Here is a 24,007-nt window from a genome sequence, read left to right as displayed (position 1 = left end):
TAGTCTCTAAGGTGCCACTAGTACTCCTTTTCTTTTTGACAAAATGCTATTTTTCCGATGGAAAAACATTTTGAATGCACAAAATTTTCCCCTTCCTCTGTATTTTTTTTTTTAAATTTGCTTTCTTTTGGGTATGGTTTTAGAACATTCATCTGCTAGTGCAATAGTATATTACAGTAACAGACTTGCCAACTCTATTGTGTAAGGTTTTTTTAAAATATATTGTTACCCTTTCTTGACCCAAGTAGTTAGTAAAATTTTGGGACTATGTATGTTGTTCCAGTTAGGAGGAAAAATTGCGAATGAAATCTAGTATTTTCTCTGCTGCAATCTTATTTTTTTTACAAGGAATGTAAAAAGTCATGCTTCTCTGAACCCAGGAAGAATAAAAAATAACACCACCATCAACAAAAACAGGATAACTTCTTAACTTACTGCACCAATCCTTTCTAGCCAGAACCAGACCCAGAATCCCCCTCTCTAACTTCTTCCAGGATCATGCACAATGCTTGTCCAGGCCCTGTATGCACACAAAACAGTTCTACCAATCAAAGCCTCAGCACCTACATTTTAAAATCCTTCTGTTATATGATTCAGCATTTACTCAGCATTTCCATGTGTCTGTGATTTTGGTGCTACTGCTATTGTTTCAGCCTCCTGAGTATAAAGCTTTCTTTACATTTATCCCGATTGAAAGGCGACAGCCACACCTGATCCATAGCAATGTTTCACCCAAACCTTAAGGCTATTATAAGGCTTACTAAACAAGTAACTTTATTTAACCAATCATAACAGTAAAAGCAGCGTAGTGATATGACTCCTCAGCACCAGTTCTAGTTTTGTATCCTTTTGGTCACTTCTGGGAAACAGAAGGGTCTCATTTAGTTAGCACTCAATTCAGAGAAATGGGTGGATTAGGAAAAGAAGCTTAACGAAAACTCGGAGCAGGAGCAGTGGATTGGAAACTGAACAGCACAGAGTATCTCAATTAACAGGAAAAGCTTTTCAAAATATCCACATTGTAGAGAGCTGTTGAAAAAAATAATTCATTCTCTTTTTAGTACCATGGAATTAGAGAGCGAGGATGAAGAAGTATTAGTGAAATTCCACAACGGATTTATAGCAGTCTTTGCTAATGGATGGAGATTCCCTTCAATGTGGGATCATATTTTTAGAAAACAATAAAAAGCAATAGCAAATATAGTCTTCAGCTACATGTGCAGGCTGAAACCTAGATGATGGAGGCTAAAGCAAAGGACTTGGGAAATGGAAGTTGCCAAAGGTGTCCAGTGGCAAAAGTATGGCAAGCAGCTACGGACAGATACTGACACAAAAGCTGACTGAGATCAAAATGGAGGAGGAAAGTGAGCATAAGAAGAAGTGCCAAGGCAAGAAGCTGGGGGCTTGATTTTCAGTATTTGGAGGCATATGTTTATCAAATGTGCACATGGAAATCTGAGATGTGGTTGGATGCACATATGGCTAGATAGAACGAACGCACCCCTTGCAAATGCAAATACCACTGCTTACTTACATAAAATTAACACATATTGGAAACGATTGCTGGCTAAAAGTGTCACATAAAATGGAGGCCAGTGTATTTAATCCATGCACACAGCAGACATGAAATAATGTGCGTTGTCATTTAGGAGATGAGGGAATGCCCAGTTGTCCCCCGATTCCCCAATAGCCCTGCTACTTAGGCAATTAAATAAGCCCGATAAGCTACAGCCTTTCAATTAGGTTTATGTTCATACACAAATACTTGATGGTGACAAGATAAACCTGAATATGAAGCCTTCTAGGTGGCCAGTACAATCGGGATTTTCTCTTTTTCATTTCTTATTCATGCAAGCTGCAAGGAATTTGCAAATCTAGGGTCCACACACACAACCATATTGAATGCTCCTTCTCAAGAGAGGTCAGAAAAGATTTTTAATATGTCTCCCTAAAACGCTCCCCCACTCTCTGTGATTTCTTTAGGTATTCTTGTCACAGATCAGGGAACGGAAACACAGCATGACTCAGGGTCCCAGTGACAGTGTGAATTGTGAACAGCAAATACTGATAGTGGACAGTTCAGAAACAACCAACAGGCTAACCTGTGTTTGCACAAATGGTTTGTTAAATAATTGAAACTAGCAATATAATTAGTAAAACTCTTAACTTGGCTGTAGATACTCAGCAAACTGAAAATGGTCTTAATTTAACCTAAATTAATTTGTTGCCCAGCTCTGCAGACAGGACAGTTGGAATTGGGAACCTGTTCTCAGCCTTTTCTCTTGCACAGTCAGCACGGTGGCCAGCCTCCAGGAAAGCTTCAACAATCTCCAGAGTGCAGGGACTACTCTCTGCAATGTAGCATCCCCTCTGCACTGGCCAGTTCCACTCAGAGAGCTCCTGGACTACAATCAGAGGAACTGGGTGGACCCCGTGGTGCTTAGCCAGAGCATGGGGCTGTACACCCCATGCATCCCCTGTCGTGGGTTCCTGCTTTCCTCAAGCAGGTCCTGAAGGAGGGTGTTCCCCCCCACCTCTCACCCCTGGCCTTCCGGACGTCATCATCAGGCCTTTCCCTGCAAATCTCCTTGGCCACCCTCAACAGACAACCTCAGTCAGCTGACCACGAGGCAACTGGTCCACCTCTGAACCAGGCCCAGGAAACATTTGGACAAGCTTGTGCTTTGCACTATTCACTTCCTCACCATCATGGTGTCAAGGTGGGACAAGTGGTGGGACATGTTGCCACCTAAAGAGGTTATTACTATCACTGTAAAATGCATGTGTTAACCTTATATGGGAAGTTATGGATTTCCTTTGTATGAGGTTTAAGACATGTGTAACACGTTTAAGACAAGACAGCCTAGTCTAGATAAAAGTGACAAACGGGTCTGGCCTAGACAAAGGAATGGGGGTTTACCTCAATTTATATACTAGCGGTAAAAACCATTGAGCTAAACCAGTGGGGGTTCTCCTCTTCCTAAACTGAGAGACAGAGAATTAACATGGCTCCTGCACCCCAAGGAGACACAGGAGACTGAGTCCCCAGGAAGCCGTTGTAACCTGTAAGACAAAAGTAATCCCTTTGGGGAATATAAGGAACAGAGAGAGATTCTATCTTTATCCTTCACCTTGAGTAGAAAAAGAAACCATGCAATTTGAGCTCTGTGATGGGTCCTGGTCATGCCAGCCCAGCTGGTAAAAAGTTGGAAAGGAGACCAGGGGTGAGAGAAACCACCTGGAACAAAGACTGAATCTTGCTAGATTAAGTTTTAGCCCTTTAGATATGTGTTTTCACTTTTATTTGCATGTAACCATCTCTATCTTTCCCTCTTTTACTTAGTATCACTAAATCCATGCTCTTGGGTTGTTAAATTTGTTTTACTTTTACTATAACCCAATTCAGGGCTATGTTTAAAGGGCAACATGTATTTACTCCAGCTAAATTGATAAGCTGAGAGATACTGACTCTTTAACAGAGCTGCAAACTTAGGATCTTCTGTCAATGCACGGTGGCAGGGGCTGTGCATTGCACAGAAACATGTCTGAGGAGCTCAGGGGCTGGAGTTCACCGATTGTTACCTGCTAGGCAAGGTAGGGGCCAAGAGAGCCTTGAGGAGGTTTCTGGCAAGATAGACTGATGTGGCAGCGAGCTGACACACACCTGAATTGCCAGCAAAACGCGTTCTTGCTGCAGCAGAGAGGTAACAGTGGCTCACAGTTCTGGATATCCCCAGCAGTGTGTTATAGCTCTCTAATCAAGTGGCTAGTACAATAAAAACAGGTGGCAATAGGATAAATCAAACACTTCTTTACTGCAGTGTAGCCACTACAGATATACTTATTGTGTTTGTTCTAACTAGAGCTTCTTTAGCTTAGCTTTACTGACAATTCACAGCTACTTACAAGCTAGAATATCCCAACTAGGAACCACAGTTTGTCATTTATTAAGGATGCCTATGTTAAACACAACATTATCATCACTGTAGTGAACAAGAATTGTTAATATTGTTTTAGGAACACTTTACTGGAGAATGATTAAAAATATTTGTCAAGTAATTTAAGTTTAAAATATTACAAATGTTGTCAAATGAGTTATTCACATATATACTTGTTAATTTATTTATATATACTTTAATAGGAAAAATATTTTAAGATTAGTCAAATAAATTATTCAAGTAATGATATTCAACCAACTCTAGCTAAGAGCCAGAAGAGGGCATGTTTGCTGAATAAGTGGTGCTGTTGCATTCTGATCAGAAAAGAGACTGCAGAAAATTCCCAAAAGCTTTTGGCTAGCCCATTTGCATGGCAGAAATAAAATATAAATTCGAGGTGGAACATTATTTCTATAGAAGATAAGAATTCAGTTGAAATACTAAAATATGAGTGCCTGGGACACTTTATTCTCCAGCACAATACAACTTGATTTCTGTATCATTTTAGAAGGGACATTGTAATAGAGAATTTCTCAGGATGAGCAAAATAACATAGCTCCAAGATTAAAGACAAGAGCAGGGTAAATTTATTCTCATTGTGAAAGCCCAACCTCTGAGAATCATCTAATATGGTGGGTTTTTTGTAATGCTGGAGATGAATCCCACTGTTACATTAATGATTTGTGAATGAGGATCATAACAACAAACTACAAATAGTCTAGGCTCGGACTCCTCAGGAGGTCTTTTCTAGAACAGTTTGAGGCAGACTGGTGATGACGCTTTGGAAAGCTTGTACCACTCACACTGTACCTAATCTGTAGGTTAATGGAGAACTTCAGTCTCCAGACTGTCAGTGTGATACTTTTCAGGCATTCTAAATTCAATTATTGATGTAAAAGTAAGTTTAAAGAAAACAGACAGGCCCAGAGGGAAAACCTAACAATAGAAATGGAGATAAAATGGGCAGACACTCTGAACTAATAAGCATTGAACTTCTTCTATTCTCATTTTAGCTCACAGTGTTTTACTTCCTTGTATTTCTTTAACAAGGTCCTATTCTGGAACAAAGCTCAGGATCCATGGACCAGATTCTGATCTCATTTATACAGTAAGTCAGAGCTTTGGCTCTGATATGGTCACTTTGTGCCACTCCAGTGGTATAGAGGAACTGTAAAGGAATCTTATCCAGGCAGCTGTGGCTTCTTTGGAATGAGGCCATGGATGACCCAAAGCAGTTGTAAACACCGCTGCATTCCAGCTGGGCCACAGATGTCACTTCTGCTGCACTCTGTCTATCCCTGCTGGGGTAAGAGTTTCTTGAAGGATGCCAGCATTAACAAAAGGCTTTTCTGACTCACAAAAGGGCCTACACTGTCCCCAGAAGCTCCAATGATCACAGGAGTGCAAAGGTGTGACATTACCCAGAGTACAATCAGGACTGTTGAACAGCTGTGTCCCCAGAAATCTCTAGCCTGGGGTGCCTTTTACTCTGCTTTGCTATCAGAACATCCACTTTCAGCCTGCTCACACAGCCTTCGGCATGCAAATTCACTCCCTGATAAACACATGAGCACTCTGACCAATCACTCATGAATTACATACAGGTCAACACCTGCAAATTCTTAGTCCCAGACTTTCCTCCAGAAATGTGCATTTAGTACAGTCCAGAATATTACTGAACAATTCAAGCTCATAGAAAGTCCATCATTTCATTAAATTCCCAAATGGAGTTTCTCACACACACTAATCCAAACACACTGGTTAACATAAAACAATAAGATAAGTTTATTAACTACAGAAAGATAGATTTTAAGTGATTACAAGTGATGATGCATAAAAGTCAGGATTGGTTAAAAAAAATAAAAGGGTAAAACACAAGCTAATACCTAATTTAACAAGCTAAGTGAACTTTAAAGCACAAGGATTTGTCTCACCATAGGCTACAGTAAATTATATAGGCTGGGTCTCCTTTCAGCTTGGGACCCCTCCCACTTAGTTCAGTTCTTTGAAAGTCATTGATGTGATGAGCAGAGATGAAAAAGAGAGGTGAGGTCAAGTGTTTTCCTCTCCCTTTATAACTAAATTTCTAGAAACATCCTTGCTGAGTCATGGTGACAAGCAGTTCATTGTGCACGGGAGGTTTGAATCATTCCTGTGATGAAATGTAAATTTCTTGTTTGCACCATCCCCCCACTTGAGGATTGCTGCTTATGTAGGTGATAGCCCTGTAACACCTGTCTTGAGTGCTAGTGTGTCTCTCTATCTCTAAAAAACTGGTTTGTGAGTGTTACTGAAATATGTTGTAATTCTGGGTAACACTCATATAGTAGAATCTAATCTCATATATAGTGTTGTTATGCATATTTTAACAGGATAATGATATTCAGCAGATTATGACTTTTCAAATGATACCTCACAAGGCATACTTTATAAAAATTTTATCATAATCTTATCAAGGTGGTGACCATAATAGTATAGACTATCACAAAAAGTATTGCATCAGCTACCTTTCCTATGTGGGTAAGGCACTTAACTACAAGCCTAAAGGTCGTGGGTTTGAGTTTCACTCAATCTCACACTGAAAGGCCCTCTCCAGTTCACCCAGCTGCAAAACAGGTACCTGGTCCATCCATTGGGGCAGACAAAGGTGGTTGGATATGATGCTGGCCACTTCCTTGTGTGCTGTTGGCTGTGAAACTGATGTACTTTAACTACCTCAGCCTGATCAGCCATTGACTCGGGGGAACTTTGACCTTCAGTCACTCCAGGTCCTGCACTGAGCACAACACATCAAGGCCCAAGAATAGGTCCCAGTTCTACACCAGGGTAAACAAGTGTATTTCATTGGAATTGCTCCTGATTTACACTGGCATAAGTAAGGGAAACAAGTCCTGTGACTATCATATGTAGATTTGTCTGACCACTGACGTGTAAACAAGAGATGGAATGCTTGAGCGAAATACCTCAAACTTCATGGCTAAAGCACTCTTCTCTGACATGACTGATTTACAGTAAGTACTGCATCCCCTGGGAAAGCTTTGTATCAGTTACGCATGCTCTTTCTCAGTATAGTTAGCACCAGATGATGGCTGGCCCCTTTATGAGTGTGTAAGTGGATGAGGAGGCCATTGGGATTTGTTATAACTGTAGCCCTCACACTGCCTTGAAATCAAAGTTCCAGGAACATGTTGATGCAGGGTTTTGATCTGAGCCCGTATCTAACTGTGAGGGATACTATGTTTTATGGATTGTTTGGGTAATTGCTTCGGGTTGTCATCTGAGTCTATGATCTTGTTTGTGGCAGATGGAAATTCAGGGATTGTTCTTTGATGCAGTTAATCGTTGACAGCATGTTGTTAAACATTGATTTACTCTGAAGCTATAGAACCTTAAAAACCTTGCAGACCACAAGAGGGCAGCTCTGTAACAGCAATGCACGACTTGACACACCTCAAACTAGTATAAGCAGTTAAAAATGCTTGCTTTCACTGAGAGATGATATTTAACACCCACGGGCTTCTCTTTTCACAATATGACTTATAGTATATTTGATTTCAAATGCTATTTAAAAACACAACATTATTAATATGGATTTACAAAATGCATGCTTATATGAACATATAGCTGTTTCTTTACAGCCCTCAATGGCATAGGCCCTACCTATCTAAGGGGCTGCTTCTCCCCCTGTGACATGCTGCTGCAGTGGAGAGGCCTGAGCTGAAGACCTATTACTGTGAGAGATGAGAAGAAGCTGGTAGGGTGTTCTCCATTAGGGTCCTGGATTCTTGAGCCTTTGCAAGTCACAGTTTGAGTTTTGAAGGCATGCAGTAAAACTAACCTTTTCGCCCCGGCCTATGAGGAGATGCACGTTGGGTAGGGCTAGGTAGAAGGATTATGCAAGGAGGTTGAGTTTTGTTAGATTTATGTTATCTCTGGATTATTTCATTTGATCTGCAGTAATTTTTTTAGGGCACGGACCATTTGTGTGTGTGTGTGTGTGTGTATTTGTACAGCCCCTAGCAAAATGGAATCCTGGTCCAGGCCTGGGGAACCTAGGCATTACTGCAATACAAATTTAATTGATGTGTCTGTTTATTATTAGTTTATTTTTAACAATATTGTCAAGGGTCCCAGAGACTCAGAGGGGAACTCTTTTAATGCAGAGTAGCAAAATTCCAAGTAAGTAAACCCAGATATAAAACATATTTCTATCAAATGTATCTACATTTCTATAGAAGGGGAAAACAAACCAACATACACAACAATAAGTGTATTAGGCATCTCCACAGAAACTAGACTTTATTTCCTCATAAACTTCCTGATTATTATCTAAGTGGAAAATTGACCTTTCCAAATTAGCTAAGTCTACAAACCAATGTATCATTCTGTAACATTTAAAGTGAAGTGACTCATGAAAGGCTGATTTTTTAAAGCGCAAATAAGACATTTTAATTAGCAACTTGTTCTTCATTGACAAAGTCATTCATTTTAACTTGATAATGGCTATGCCTGTAATTGTCATGACTAAAACATCATAACCAGAGATGTGCTGTGTCTATTAGTATTTTTATGGATTAACCTAGTATGTAACAAAATGAGTGACTTTTTTTTATTAGAAATCATCACTGAGATTTTCAGAGCAACCTAGGGGATTTAGATACATAATACCATTCCTCCCATAGGTCATTCCTCAACATTTGTTAATTATCACCTATTGTAGCATTATGCCTAATTTAGGGCCCAACCCTGCAAGCCTTCCATGCTCATAATGGGAGTTCCATGGGTAAAGATTTTGCAGGGTTGAGCCTTGAGATTAAAATGTCCTCCAGGCAAATGCTATACATTTATAGCATTGCATAATAATAGATATGGATTTTAGCAATTTATCCGCTAATTTAAACAGAATGAGCCTAATTCTTAACTCACAACTGTATACAAATCGTTGACATAAACCAACTGGGCCTGATCCTCAGCTAGTGTAATTAGTGCAGATTCACTGATGTCAACAGAGCTATGATTTACACCAAGGATGGAATTACTCCACTGCTACATTGATGTAACTCAGTGTAGGCCAAAGTCCAATAACTTAGCCCAGCAGCATATTTTCACTGTAGACAATAAAGCTCTTTATATAATTTTACAGCTACTCAGGGGGTAAATATTCAACACAATTCAGAAGGCTTAGTCTTGCAACTCCTATCAATTTTAACAGGCATTTTGCAGCCAAATCCCTGCATGCTGAAAATGTACTTGGAACAGTGCCGTCCATTTAAAGACAATGCCTCTTTCCTTTTTATTCCATCCCTTGGTGATTAGGTAATGCCTCGGACTCTGATGCTGGTAACTAGAATGGAAATATATCACTATTGTGTAGTTTGGAACAGAAAATGTATAGGACTGCAGAGGGAAGCATCATATCACACCTCTGATGCTGTCATCAGCACTTGAGTGCATGAGAGGTTATAATCAAATAATTCACATAAACACAGATTCATAGACATTAGAAATGGAAAAGATTTAGTAGGTCAGTTGGTCCCTCTCCTCTTCCCTGGGGCAGGATTCAGTGGGAACTACTGGGTACTAGCACATTTGAAAACCAGGCCTTCACATTTCCCTATCTTTGCCAAAGGGAAACTTAGTTCTTCAGCTCCTGGAATATATTCGCAATGAGAATAAGAAGTGCTTGTGAAAAATATGACCAAACTCTACGGTTATTGCTTTTTGAGATTAATGCCCCGACACATTCACATTAATCTTTGTAACAGCCAGAAATAAAGGCTGTAGCTGTAGAAAGATTCACAAAATAACATACGAAGCCATCAGTCCACCATTCCCCAGAATAAAACTACTGTGAGGCCAACCCTTTCATGAGGATTTGGACCAATAGCTAGAGACCAAGTCTTCCCTGCTCATATCACCTTAACCCTAATGAAACAAACAGACAGCCCCACTTTCTTCCTACCACTAAAGAAAAATGTGATAAAGTTCTGTGAATCTCAGCATCCAATTTGCATACTGTAAGAACCTCCTGTTTCCCCAAGCAAGAAACAGTTTTCTGAGGCATCAGCAGTATAATATCCCAGATTAGTATAACAACTATATATAAACCTGTCTGTCAACCAATATTGTGCCCAGATAAATAAACAGCAAATACCTCTAGAAGAATTTCTTTACTAATGATAGGTGCTCCCAACAATTCTTGAAGCAGGGCTAATTAAGCTTCTCAGGAAATCCACATCCCCGTTAAATTAAGGATTTGGTAAGTGCTTTTCTCAGCCCATATGTAAACCAATGGGCAGACTCAGAATTTCCAACTCTTGCAATATTTGTTGTTTGACTTAAAGCCCCAACTCCTGGAGTCAAGGGATCACATGAAAATCTCAGCTTTCATTTTTTTAATAAAGCAAGTTTCTAGTTTGTGGTTGCAGGGAAAAGTTTGAAAACATCATCTGAGGGGAACCAAAAAGGTCAGAAATAAGAAGGCAAATAAAAAAGAATGCCAAATTTATCATTAATTTTTAAGCCTCAAAACTCTGGGGGGCCTAACTCATGATTGTTGAACACTTAAGGTTGGTAATGCAGGACTCACCAGCTGAGGAAGGAAAAATAAAGTCCCGAATACAGATCTCTTCATCTCCCTTTCTCTAGGGTTCGCTTTAGTTCTGAAAAACAGACTCAAAACTGGAACAATTTCATTCAAACTACTGGGTAATAACCAGTCAAGGCCTTCCCAACTTCAGCCAGCTGGGAGAAGAGAAGAGCGGGCACACCTTTCCCCAGGATAGCTTCTTTTGCAACAGCTTCTCCTTCCCTTCCATAACACTGCCCAGACTAGCCATGTGAAAGACAGGATCCCAGTAAATCCCTGATGTGCTCAAGCTCGAGCTTCTTTCTACCTTGTCACATCAATTACCACTAAACAGATTTGCCTTCCATTTTTGCAGCCAAAATTAGAAAATGAAATTCCAGGAATGAAAGCCTTTTATAGGCCGATTCCCTATGGCTGTTCTGACATAGCATATTAAAAAAAGCCAAGTAGAGTGCAAAATATAAAAAGGCTTTATTTCCAAACCACAGTCAAACAGAGAAAACAAAGCAAACAACTTTAGACAATTTACAAGCCTCTCCAGTATGTTCAAACCATTTCATGTGTTGTCAGCTGCAATTCCACGCAGCTGTACATAATGAACATTTTCATTTTCTTGATGGGTCACAGTGGCAAACAATTAGGAATTTGTCCATGTGATTGCATCTCATTTTGTGAATGTTCTGTTCCCAACCTGCACATAATACTGCTGAGGCAACTGCCAGGGTACTCAGTGAAGTGAATTAAATCTACATGAGGAAAAAGCAAGGGGAGCCACTTTGCGTTCTGAACTCTGCATCTAACTGTTTTCTGCAAAATTGTTTGCTGTCCTCCTGGATGTACAGTGAGCTATTCTCCACCAATCAGCTCAGAAACTGTAGCCTTCAACAGTCTGATGATTATTTTAATATGACATTAATTCTGAAGATCCTGGGTTTATAATGCTTCTCTCTAAGGTATTCTCTAATGTCCCTTGTTAGTCTCTGAGGCCCATATCCTCAAAGGTATTTAGACTCCGAACTTCCAGTGAATTTAGGCCTGAGTGCCTCACAGTTGCTCATGCATTTATCTTCACACCATCCCCATTTTATCCCCATTTTACAGATAGGAAACTGAAGCACAGACACATTAAGTGATTTACCTAGGGCCACATGGAAAGTCTGTGGTAGAGCAAGCAATTGCAACTGGGTCTTCCAAATCCCTGGCTAGCACTCTAACCCCTTGACCATCCTTCTTCTGCTTGAGTTTGGGATAATTACAACATGCCTATAATGTAGTTTTCCCTAAACTACTGATATGTATTCTCAGCTTCAAACCCCATCTAAATGTAGAATTTGTCTGGGAATATTTTAAAATGAAAGAACCTCTGAAAAGACAGCAACATTCAGAAACAGCTAAATCCTCTAACATGATTAGAGATTATCCTGAGCAACAGTTTCCTGGACCTGAATTTCCCTAAGGTTCTACTCTGTTTGGATACAGGATCTTAGCTCAGACCCATCTCTATCAGTTAACTTAACTGAAATCTGTTCTAAAATGAGATTGTTATTAAATGTGTTCACAAAATACAACAATCCTGAAATGGTGAAAAATAAAACTTACCCACTGTTTTTCTACATTTGTCTAGATACCTATATTAGACTATAATATAAGCAAAGACATTCAAACCCCTTATAATAGCTTGGGAGTACTTGTGGCACCTTAGAGACTAACCAATTTATTTGAGCATGAGCTTTCGTGAGCTACAGCTCACTTCATCGGATGCATACCGTGGAAACTGCAGCAGACTTTATATACACACAGAGATCATGAAACAATACCTCCTCCCACCCCACTGTCCTGCTGGTAATAGCTTATCTAAAGTGATCATCAAGTGGCCATTTCCAGCACAAATCCAGGTTTTCTCAACCTCCGCCCCCCCCCACACAAACTCACTCTCCTGCTGGTAATAGCCCATCCAAAGTGACAACTCTCTACACAATGTGCATGATAATCAAGGTGGGCCATTTCCTGCACAAATCCAGGTTCTCTCACCCCCTCATCCCCCTCCAAAAAACACACACACAAACTCACTATCCTGCTGGTAATAGCTCATCCAAAGTGACCACTCTCCCTACAATGTGCATGATAATCAAGGTGGGCCATTTCCAGCACAAATCCAGGTTTTCTCACCCCCCCACCCCCATACACACAAACTCACTCTCCTGCTGGTAATAGCTTATCATGCACATTGTGTAGAGAGTTGTCACTTTGGATGGGCTATTACCAGCAGGAGAGTGAGTTTGTGGGGGGGGGGCGGAGGGTGAGAAAACCTGGATTTGTGCTGGAAATGGCCCAACTTGATGATCACTTTAGATAAGCTATTACCAGCAGGACAGTGGGGTGGGAGGAGGTATTGTTTCATGATCTCTGTGTGTATATAAAGTCTGCTGCAGTTTCCACGGTATGCATCCGATGAAGTGAGCTGTAGCTCACGAAAGCTTATGCTCAAATAAATTGGTTAGTCTCTAAGGTGCCACAAGTCCTCTTGTTCTTTTTGCGAATACAGACTAACACGGCTGTTACTCTGAAACTTATAATAGCTTGTGACCAAATGGAGCACTGGTGCCAGTGAAATCTTGGGCAAAGTAGAGCTAAAGCTGCCAGAAGATAAGATGGCTCCATATCTGATTCTTAATCAAGAACTCAGTCTCTGAAGAACTGCCTCTGAAAGCAAGATAGAACATGAGCTACAACTGTAGGTGATGCAACTGGAAACCACAGTCTAAAAAAGATTTAAGAGCCCTTGGCTTTCCAGTGAATATGAAATGGAGAAGCTGCCAAACATCGTGTATCACAGAATGAGCAGTTAGGCTCGGCGAGATGTACTTTTTTGCCAGAAGATATTTAGCTCTGAGCAGTTTTGCCGGAAAATGCCAGCCTATCCAAACCTGTTCAGGGACAAGGGTCAGTTTCCTGGGAAAGAGTCAGTTGCTATGACTCTTCCGCTTTTAAAAAGGGGGGTGGGGGGTGGGAGAGGTTCAAAATGATCAGAACATCCTGTATTGACATTTTCCTCAACAAAAAGTTTCCGGTTTTCAGCTGAAAAGGATTGTGTTTCAAAATGTTAGTTAACTTATATTTTAAAAAAAAAAAAAAAAAAAGGTTGAAATCAAAATGAACGTTGGGATGGGAAAAACATGTTTTGCCCAGCTTATAAGAAATGAAATCATTGAACTAGAATAAGCCAAGTGTCTGTTCATGAGCATGGAATTTCAATAACTGCCAAGGCTTTCGAATGGAAAACAAGAAAAATAGCTGGTGCACCAAGTGACAGGGTAGCTTTCTCCTGAGGTCTTGAAGGCCTGTGGCCAATCAACCCCGATTACTGAGGAGCCACACCTGGGAGTGAGCTGACACTTTCCCCTCTAAAGATCAGCAAGAAGCAGTGACAGAGGGCTAGTCTACACTAGGAGTGCTGCAGCATGTCTGCTGAAGATGCTGTATACTGATGGGAGAGAGCTCTCCTGTTGGCATAATAAAACCACCTCCGTGAGAGCCGGTAGCTATGTTGGTGGGAGAAGCTCTCCCATCAACATAGCACTGTCCACACTGGCGCTTAGGTCAGTGTAACTTACGTCACTCAGGAGGGTGGCTTATTCACATCCCTGAGTGACATACGTTATACCAACATAAAAGTGGTAGTGTGTAGAAGCCCTCAGAGATCAGTGAGCTGGCTCTAGTAGAGAGTCCTAGCATATAGGATTGAAACTCCAGCCCAGTCGGGAGTGGGAGTGGCCTGCCAAAGCAGAAAAGCTCCCAGCGAGGAAGGCCTGGGAGCAGGAAGAGAAACCTTTGTTTTGTGTGCACTTTTGGATGGTCTTTGTTCTGGGATTTTGAGTTTTATTTGGAGTATATTTCATACTAATAGAATCATAGAATCATAAAATATCAGGGTTGGAAGGGACCTCAGGAGGTCATCTAGTCCAACCCCCTGCTCAAAGCAGGACCAATCCCCAATTAAATCATCCCAGCCAGGGCTTCGTCAAGCCTGACCTTAAAAACTTCTAAGGAAGGAGATTCTACCACCTCCCTAGGTAACGCATTCCAGTGTTTCACCACCCTCCTAGTGAAAAAGGTTTTCCTAATATCCAACCTAAACCTCCCCCACTGCAACTTGAGATCATTACTCCTTGTCCTGTCCTCTTCTACCACTGAGAATAGTCTAGAACCATCCTCTCTGGAACCACCTCTCAGGTAGTTGAAAGCAGCTATCAAATCCCCCCTCATTCTTCTCTTCCGTAGACTAAACAATCCCAGTTTCCTCAGCCTCTCCTCATAAGTCATGTGTTCCAGACCCCTAATCATTTTTGTTGCCCTTCGCTGGACTCTCTCCAATTTATCCACATCCTTCTTGTAGTGTGGGGCCCAAAACTGGACACAGTACTCCAGATGAGGCCTCACCAATGTCGAATAGAGGGGAACGATCACGTCCCTCGATCTGCTCGCTATGCCCCTACTTATACATCCCAAAATGCCATTGGCCTTCTTGGCAACAAGGGCACACTGCTGACTCATATCCAGCTTCTCGTCCACTGTCACCCCTAGGTCCTTTTCCGCAGAACTGCTGCCTAGCCATTCGTCCCTAGTCTGTAGCTGTGCATTGGGTTCTTCCGTCCTAAGTGCAGGACCCTGCACTTATCCTTATTGAACCTCATCAGATTTCTTTTGGCCCAATCCTCCAATTTGTCTAGGTCCCTCTGTATCCTATCCCTGCCCTCCAGCGTATCTACCACTCCTCCCAGTTTAGTATCATCCGCAAATTTGCTGAGAGTGCAATCCACACCATCCTCCAGATCATTTATGAAGATATTGAACAAGACCGGCCCCAGGACCGACCCCTGGGGCACTCCACTTGATACCGGCTGCCAACTAGACATGGAGCCGTTGATCACTACCCGTTGAGCCCGACAATCTAGCCAACTTTCTATCCGCCTTATAGTGCATTCATCCAGCCCATACTTCTTTAACTTGCTGACAAGAATACTGTGGGAGACCATGTCAAAAGCTTTGCTAAAGTCAAGAAACAATACATCCACTGCTTTCCCTTCATCCACAGAACCAGTAATCTCATCATAGAAGGCGATTAGATTAGTCAGGCATGACCTTCCCTTGGTGAATCCATGCTGACTGTTCCTGATCACTTTCCTCTCATGTAAGTGCTTCAGGATTGATTCTTTGAGGACCTGCTCCATGATTTTTCCGGGGACTGAGGTGAGGCTGACTGGCCTGTAGTTCCCAGGATCCTCCTTCTTCCCTTTTTTAAAGATTGGCACTACATTAGCCTTTTTCCAATCATCTGGGACTTCCCCCATTCGCCACGAGTTTTCAAAGATAATGGCCAATGGCTCTGCAATCACAGCCACCAATTCCTTTAGCACTCTCGGATGCAACTTGTCCGGCCCCATGGACTTGTGCACGTCCAGCTTTTCTAAATAGTCACTAACCACCTCTTTCTCCACAGAGGGCTGGCCATCTATTCCCCATGTTGTGATGCCCAGCGCAGCAGTCTGGGAGCTGACCTTGTTAGTGAAGACAGAGGCAAAAAAAGCATTGAGTACATTAGCTTTTTCCACATCCTCTGTCACTAGGTTGTCTCCCTCATTCATTAAGGGGCCCACACTTTCCTTGGCTTTCTTCTTGTTGCCAACATACCTGAAGAAACCCTTCTTGTTACTCTTGACATCTCTCGCTAGCTGCAGCTCCAGGTGCGATTTGGCCCCCCTGATTTCATTCCTACATGCCCGAGCTATATTTTTATACTCTTCCCTGGTCATATGTCCAACCTTCCACTTCTTGTAAGCTTCTTTTTTATGTTTAAGATTCGCTAGGATTTCACCGTTAAGCCAAGCTGGTCGCCTGCCATATTTACTATTCTTTCAATACATTGGGATGGTTTGTCCCTGTAACCTCAACAGGGATTCCTTGAAATACAGCCAGCTCTCCTGGACTCCTTTCCCCTTCAAGTTAGTCCCCCAGGGGATCCTGGCCATCCGTTCCCTGAGGGAGTCGAAGTCTGCTTTCCTGAAATCCAGGGTCCGTATCCTGCTGCTTACCTTTCTTCCCTGCGTCAGGATCCTGAACTCAACCAACTCATGGTCACTGCCTCCCAGATTCCCATCCACTTTTGCTTCCCCTACTAATTCTTCCCCGTTTGTGAGCAGCAGGTCAAGAAAAGCTCCCCCTCCCCCCCCCGAGTTGGCTCCTCTAGCACTTGCACCAGGAAATTGTCCCTAATAAACCTAGCCCTCGGGGCAGCATATTTTTGTTCAAAAAAGAAAAGGGCCTACGTGAAATTTTATTGAATAGTCCAAGAGGGAAAAAGACAGGCTGCCTGTAGTGTGAGCTGAGGTCACAGTGGGGTGCACAGGTGACAACTGACCTCCTTTCATATCTGCATATGAGTTATTTCATGGGTCACATTACACAGGCTGGATGAGATGGTCTGTTAAAAGATGAAGCAAAAATTACATGTTTCATTAAACCACTGAAATAGTATTGAATTTTTTAAAAACTACTATAAATTTTCTGTAACAGATAAATAAATTAAATCAACAAACTGTTTTCAGATTCATGAACTCATCACTGGACAGCCTCTTGTCATCATCACCTACCTATTAGCTTCATGAAACAGTACAGTTTACTCAGTTGTGAATGTTAAAACCTGTCTCTTTGTTTACAAAATTTTGTCTCTTATCAGACTCATGACTTCAATTATCACGTCTATCAGATTCATGAATCTGGTAGATGATCAGCCAGTTCATAAAACCAGGGAAGACAATTCTGATCTGAAATGTGATGTTTATTGCAAATGTTAATGGTTTTCTGAATACAATTACAGAACTATGAAAATGACACTAACTGTACTGAGATGAACTGTTCTATGTTTATTATAGATATATATTTAATGAAACTGACTACAGAACTTGGAGAAACAACATGTATAACTTGAAAATGTTAGTTCCACTGATCTTGATACACACAGCTGTGATGATATACACAACACACATATGAAGAACACTTAGAGCAGTAAGAAAAGGAGTACTTGTGGCACCTTAGAGACTAACCAATTTATTTGAGCATGAGCTTTCGTGAGCTACAGCTCACTTCATCGGATGCATACCGTGGAAACTGCAGCAGACTTTATATACACACAGAGAATATGAAACAATACCTCCTCCCACCCCACTGTCCTGCTGGTAATAGCTTATCTAAAGTGATCATCAAGTTGGGCCATTTCCAGCACAAATCCAGGTTTTCTCACCCTCCACCCCCCCACACAAATTCACTCTCCTGCTGGTGATAGCCCATCCAAAGTGACAACTCTCTACACAATGTGCATTAGAGCAGTGCCGTGTTTCACAAACCTCTGAAAGCCACATCCTTTTAGAAAATTAAACTAAAACCAATTGTGTTCCCCCTGCAGTATGCTGGTAAACACTTACCCATGTTAATTTGTACTTCTTTCATGTCCTCCTTCAGCTAGTCCTATAAATATACCCTACTCTGGGAACATGCCTCAGACTTTGGGAAACACTGGTGTAGATCTACATCATATGATGAGTAATTAAATACTTAATGTTGATATTTAAAATTTCACCACTGGTTTCTGAGTTAGCACACACTGAAATTAATGCAGCAGTTCATACATCATAGCTATTGTTTCAGGCTCTCTGCAAACTCAGTCAGACATTATTGCATCGGTTATACTAGGCACACATTTGGAAGGTTTTTATTCCCCACAACCATAACAGAGTAGGGACTAACTTATTTAAAAAAATAAAAGCTGAAACTCTGGAAAACAATGGAAAGGTCTGTTGGTGATCTTTTGACTATCCTTTCACACTGACCCAAGGGGTATACCTCACACTTTTGGAAATACTGATATAGAGAATTATTACAGAACTGTGAAAACTAAAATGTACAACATCTGCAACTTTGGCTTGTGTGACTAGTAGAGCTGGTCCTATTTTGACTTCTTGATGGAAATTTCAAAATTTATAATGAATTTTTTTGTCAAAATGTTTTCACCATTCTGTCATCAACTTTACAGGCTAGAATACAATGTTGGTCAATTACAATTTCCAGCCATCCAGGAAATAGTTTGCTGTTTGGTTTCTTGAATATACCAAGTCAGTAAATCTTTAGTAAATAGGCCCTTTAGAGATCTGATTTCATCACTGTGAAAAAACCAACATGGATAAATTCATTACTTTGGTCCAGCTGTGATTTTGATAAGCCAGATATAGCAGCCTGGGCAGTTGCATTTCAAGATCTTAAGGTTTGTTGCTTCTTTAAAGAGTTAATATCCAACAATCTGTTACTTTAAGTGGAGTTACCAAACAGCTCAGTTCAAACACAGTGCTGGAATGGTTTTGATTAAAATAAAACAAGTTTATTTAATTACAATAAGATAGTTTTTAAGTGAGTGTAAGTATAAGGATTAAAGTCAGAAATGGTTACAAGAGAAATATATTCATGAAGGATAGGTCCATCAACAGCTATAAGCCAGAATGGTCAGAAGTAAATGGAGAAGATGGTTGCCAACATGTCATGGAGTATCTCCTGTGAGTCCTTTCAGTCCTTAAGTACAGTCCACACCACTCCAGGTCTACTTCACCACCCCCTGTCATATTTTGCTTTTCCCTAGCAGGCCTCCGTCTGTAGTACTATTTGCATACATTTAAAAGCCCCAGCTAGCTCCCACACTTGCCTCTGGTGAAGGTACCAGAACTAACAACGGTCTACCTCTACCTTTTTTTCAGATCCTCAGGTTCCCCCTTTCCAGGGCTTTCTTCCTCTCAATTTATATTCTCCCAGCCGCTGGCACTGCTTTCCCCCTCTAATTAGCCCCTCAGCTGTAGATCTACACAGTTGATTGACCTTCCAATTGGGTCTGAATTAACCTATATTGATGGAGATTTGAGTGACAGAGTGCTGAGTCGTTCCTGACTCAGTACATCCTGTCACAAAGGGGTTTCATTACTGTTCCAGCAGTGCTTTGGTTTTTCTAGACACCTTTTGCATGGGAAGCCCATTTCCCACTGTATTCTTGCATCTGATAGAAATGTGCTAACAGATTCCTGAATCTCATAAGAAACTGTTGATTTCATGGTTTTGTGCAAGCATAAGAAGAATTCTGATGATTTCAGAAAGTCGAGATACTTTAGAAATTTCATGATACAAGCAATATTTTAATCAATGTCATGCAACCATTCATTTTCCCTGCCTGCCTTAAGAAGTACCATATAAGGCAGGAGGCACAAGCCAACCACTGGAAAGGAAAAATGGCATTTTTGAAGACAAGATCTGAAAAGTACTCACATGGCAGAGGAGAGTTCTTAGGAAAAGAAACAGTTTTCTGAAATCATTTTGATGGCTTTTGTTAAGTACACGTCCATTGTTACATTTTTAATATAATTGTTACTCTTAAATAATTATATATTAATGGATTTGAATAACACCAAAATGAAGATCTAGATCCTAAGCTGGCCTTCAGAGTTCAAGCCTCTCTCTCTTAGGAATGATTCACAGTACCACATCTTTGTAGAAGTTATGTATGCACTTACTGTTGACGTGGTGGGCCCAATTGTGGCTGGATGCCATCTGGGCGTCCAAGAAAAGGAAGCTGCTGGACTTGTCACAACTGCCCTGAAATCAAAATATGCTGATTCAGAATTTTGATTTAGTGCCTTCACTGACTGTGAAAGCTGTTGAGTTTTATGGGTTGATCAGGTAATTAGCTTAGGAATGTTGTCTGAGTCTATGATCAGCGTTATTGCAGTTGGAAATTCAGGGATTATCTTTTGATGTAGCTAGTTTTTGAGAGCATGTTATTAAACATTGATTAACTATGAAGCCATAGAATCTTCTGTATTATTTAAATATGAGAATATATAATTAAAACACAACAAAGTTTCTAAATAATATGATAAATGAGAACAATATTTGGGCTTTATCCTGCCATCCTTATGCAGGCAAAACTCCTCAGCGTCAGGAACTTTTGAAGAAAATAAAAAATAAGACTATAGCTAATCAAACAGTAAACAAAAAAAAGATTCATGAATAATCTTTCTAATTAAATAACTAAATTAAATTTTCGGCAATTTGTGGGGTTGTATTTGGTAAAGCACTCATGAATTTTAGCATGAATGAATAGTCATGTAAACTTTGTGCCACAAGCGCATTATTTATTATTTGCCCTTCATTATTTGCTAAACTAATTTACATATTTTATCATCAATCAGGGAGCAGGAACTATTCCATGTCACTAAAGTAATCAACCATATATCACAAATAGTGAACAAGTATTGAGAATGAGGAGCATGCAAATGACCTCTACACAGACAATTTGCTCACATTATTCAGTGTATACGTATGAATAATAAATATACATGAAGAATAACAGGATTAGTTGGTGTATGATTTGCAAGAGGGGAAATTTGTGACATTCTTTAAGAATGGTTGGACTAGTTGTGCTTTCGATTAGATATACGCCTTGCTGTTCATCATACAAATGTGGCATAGGACTGGCAGCTACTAGAAAGGTTTCCAGCTACACATGAGCTAGAGTCACTTTTCCCCTGGTAACAGTGTAGGATAAAGAATTAATGTGTTCATCATTCACTGTTATGTAGTATTGTTGCGCTTCTGATCTGGTCTCCTCTTTTGATCTACTTCTTTGTTCCTTGACTCAGATCCTCTAAGTAAATATCTGACTCAGCCATCCTAATGCACAGCAAGCACTTTCTCAACAGGGGCTGTAATCTCAGCTGGAAGCCCCATTACAGTAATTTTTACAACACTGGTTCCAAGATGCTCCTACAGAGGTGCTCACAAACAGAATATGCGGACTGGAGACAAAGCCATAAATAAATAACGTGATGCAAGTTATATATTTTACAAACACGCCACTAAAGTTTATCAAGACTCCCTGAACTGTCTGAATTTAAAATTAATACGTATGTTAATTAATATCTAAATCTTTAATTACGGCAGCATAAGAAACTTCTGTATTACACCCTACAGGAAATACTAAAGACACCAAATGTGAAGTATTTGATATACATCCATCTTAGGTACTTCCCCATTCCTGCAGTAGCTGAGCGCCTCAGAATTTGTAACGAATTTATCATCTCAACACTCCTGTGAGATAGGGAGGTACTGTTATCCCCATTTTACAGCTGGGAACCCAAGGCAGAGAAGCTAAGGCCCAGATTTTTAAAGGTATTTAGGCGCTGCTGCACTCAGTGTTGCAATGCCTAACTGATTTAGAAGCTGCCTCTCATTTTCAAAAGTGATTTAGACAGTTTGGATCCTAAATCCCTTTGACTGTCAAAGGAATTTTGGCTCATAAGTGCCTAAATCTTTTTTGAAAATGCAACTTAGCCATTGCATTGCTGAGCTCAGGAACAACTAAATATTGAAAAATCAGGGCCTATATGACTTGTTCAATGTAAGTACAATTATAGAAGAAGTGTACACCTCATACAAGAAGCTCAAATAGCGTTTTGGTGACACTAATATCTTTTGGTGCTGTAGACAGCGTTAAAAACACCAGCTTCCTTTTTTAACAGGTTGTGTGTGACTGCAGCTTTAAGCTACAATACATTTCCTGGGAAAGAAGAAGGAGGGCTTGGGGGTTGCAATTAGAGTTGGACAAATAATGGATTTTTCAGTTTGCTGCCAATTCCAATCTTTTATATTTTCAGATTTGAATTTTATATATAAATATATACGCAATTCAAAACTGAAAACTAACTTTTTCAAAAAGTTGGGGGGGAAAGATTATTTGGGGTTGAATCAAACATTTTGTTTTGACGAAATCTAAATGTTTTGGTTTGATACTGACTATTTTTAACTGAATAAAAATATCAAAATGTTTTGTTTTGTTTCAAAAATGTCAAAATGAAACATTTCCCATTTTTTTGGGGGGGTGGGGGGAGGGAAGGTTTTTTGGAGGAAAGGTTTCAACCCAGATAATTTGGTGAAACTGACATCTTCATGGAATGTCACCAAATCTGCATTTTTTGCCACAAAAAGCTTCAGCCAAAAGAATTTGCCCAGCTCTAGTTGCAGTATATACGGATGCCCTGTAAAATAAATTGTAGCTGACTCCATCAGAATTCTTCTGGGGCTTTCTGAGAACGCAACCACCACCAGGGTCTAGCATGTCTCCCCCAGCCCTTCACCAGCTCAGCTCTGCCGTCTGACGCATAGCAGAAGTGGATACATAGTCCCATGCTGTCCTTGCTGTTCTCCATCCTCCTAATATCACTAATGGAAGCTTCAAGAAATAAATAGGTTCAGTTCCTCATTCCCATTGTGTTAGTCCCTGTGCCTTGGTACAAGGTGATGGAGGATAAAGGTTACATCTAGCAGCAGGTTTTACCCCTTGTGCACCACCTGGGGCCACACACATACTAGCCATCCAATATTAGTTCTGAAAGTTCCAGCGATAGCTTATGGATCAGGAAAATTGTAATGGGATGCAGGGCTTTATTTATCCAAAAGAAGATTGTTTTGCAGTGAGGCCTACAGGACGCCACACCAGATGTGTAAACCAAGAGGTAATAACTGCCGTTGGAAATGTGGTGAGGAAAAGGGGGACTCCGTACATCTTCTTTGGCTCTACGGAGTAACTCAAATATTTTGTTACCTAATGCATGCCAATCGACTCTGCTCCACAGTAGGCTGCCAGCCTGTTGACTCTAGCCAGGTTCTGGAAACAGGATTTGGCCCTTACTGAATTCCAGGCTATGTTTGTATACAGTCATTCTACAGTGTGTTTTTTACAGTCTAAAGAGAGCACACCAGCTAATCATTCTGGAATGACTTGGATGCATCATTACAGACTTCAGGCTGTTTACATTTCCTTAGCAAAAAGGAAGTCTTTTCCGTAGATAACTGCCGATGTTATTTTCTGCATTTATATCACAGACTGTTTCATATTAAATGCAATACTAATGGGTTTTCTGTTGGAAGCACGAAATCATTAAATACTAGTTGCCCACTTTTCTTTTCATGTCAGTGTGTAGTATGAATGCTTTCACACAATAGGTTTGTTTCTAGATGGAAGTTTAAAGACACAACAAGCTGTAAAGAAGAGAGGAGGCAATTTTAGATTTTTTCCCCACATAAAAATGCTGATATATTTCATGTAGCAGATTACCAATGGCAACTGGTTTTTACAGGGCTGAAGGTGATTCTTATAATAAAATAATAAAACTAATTTCTAGCTCTTATACAGCATTTTTCACCAGTAGATCTCAAAGTGCTTTACAAGTAGGTTAGTGTCATTATCCTCATTACATAGATGGGGAAACCAGGGCACAGCAGGAAAGTGTTACTGAATGCTGATTTCAGTTAACCCATTGTGGATATTTCATAGAATTATTCAAGTTGGAAGGAACCTTCAGTAGCTACCTAACCCATTCCTCTGCAT

The sequence above is a fragment of the Eretmochelys imbricata genome, chromosome 2, assembly GCF_965152235.1.
Source record: "Eretmochelys imbricata isolate rEreImb1 chromosome 2, rEreImb1.hap1, whole genome shotgun sequence".
In the NCBI taxonomy this organism is placed as follows: domain Eukaryota; kingdom Metazoa; phylum Chordata; order Testudines; family Cheloniidae; genus Eretmochelys; species Eretmochelys imbricata.
Note: the sequence above shows the minus strand (reverse complement) of the source record.